Source organism: Eimeria mitis, genomic scaffold (genome assembly GCF_000499745.2).
Source record: "Eimeria mitis Houghton genomic scaffold, Emh_scaff2720, whole genome shotgun sequence".
NCBI classification, from domain to species: Eukaryota; Apicomplexa; class Conoidasida; order Eucoccidiorida; family Eimeriidae; genus Eimeria; species Eimeria mitis.
In genome coordinates this window covers 3,705-5,271 of record NW_013571067.1, presented here as the reverse complement: position 1 = coordinate 5,271, position 1,567 = coordinate 3,705, and positions in this window count along the sequence as shown.

Sequence of the window (1,567 nt, the reverse complement as noted above, 5' to 3'; positions counted from 1 at the left end):
GAGACAGTTGGTGAGGATAAGGAGACAGTTTGTGGGGACAAGGATACACTGGTATTTGGGCTGCAGCAGCAGCAGCAGCAGCAGCAGCAGCAGCAGCAGCAGCAACAGCTGCCGCTGCTGCTGTTGCTGCAGCAGCGTTTTCTTTCGGGTGTATAGGCAGCTACAAGTCTATCGACGACAGACGGAGAAAAAGGAGACACACAGGAAAAGGAGACAGCTGACCCCACTAAACCTAAATAAAATACAACTGGGTTTGCTGTCGTTCTTGCTGCTGCTGCTGCTGCTGCTGTTGTTGTTTCCGTTACTGCTGCTGCTACTGTTTCTGCTGCTGCTGCTGTTGTTGTTGCTGCTACTGTTGTTGCTGGCTCTAGTGTTGTTGCTGCTGTTCTACTATTGCTGTTGTTGCTGCAGCAGCTACAGCAGCAGCAGCAGCAGCTGCTGCTGCTGCTGCAGCTTCGATGAGGCGCAGCAAAGGGGACTGTCCCCTGGCAGCAACTGTCTCCTGTCTCCTGTCTNTGCTGCAGCTTCGATGAGGCGCAGCAAAGGGGACTGTCCCCTGGCAGCAACTGTCTCCTGTCTCCTGTCTCCGCATGCAGCAGCAACGAGGAGACAGATGAGGAGACAGTAAGAGAGACAGAAAAGGAGACAGAAGAGGAGACAGAAAAGGAGACAGTTGGTACCACAAGCCCCTCGGCACACTGCGTAGCTGTCTCAGCTCAGCAGCAGCAGCAGCAGCAAGAGCAGCAACGAGAAAAGTAGACGCATCAGCAACAGCAACAGCAAAAAGACAGCAGCAGCAGCAAAGACAGCAGCAGCAACAGCAGCACCATCAGCGAGAACGGCGGCAGCAGCTGCAGCATGGGGGCCACCGGTAAGAGCTGCAGCAACAGTGATAGAGACAAGACCAGCAGCAACAGCAGCAGCAACAGCAGCAGCAGCAGTAGGAGCAGCAGTAGCAGCAGCAGCAGCAGCAGCAGCTGCTGCAGCAGAAGCAAATAAAGGGGAATTGTTGTTCTTATCCCCGTTCTGTATTTTTGTGTTAAACGGCATAACAAAGGAGACAAAAGGAGACAGATAAGGAGACACATAAGGAGGCAGGAGACAGAAAAGGAGACAGATGAGGAGGCAGAAGAGGAGGCAGAAGACGAGACAGAGGGGAGTAGATAAAGAGACAGCAAAGGAGACAGAAAAGGAGACAGAAGAGAGTACGGAAGGAGACAGAAAAGGAGACAGAAGAGAATACAGGAGGAGACAGAAAAGGAGACAGAAAAGGAGACAGAGAAGGAGACAGGAGGAGACAGAAGGGGACGGATTAGGAGACAGATGAAGAGACAAAAGGAGACAGGAGACAGGAGACAGATAAGGAGACAGATAAGGAGACAGATGCAGAGACAGGAGGAGACAGAGAAGGAGACAGAGAAGGAGACAGAGAAGGAGACAGAAGAAGAGACAGAAGGAGACAGATGAGGAGACAGATGAGGAGACAAGCATACAGATGATACAAAGGAGACAGTGGGGCCCCTCTATCGTCTTTAGTTCTATGGGGCCCCCCAGTTCTCTTGTTGTT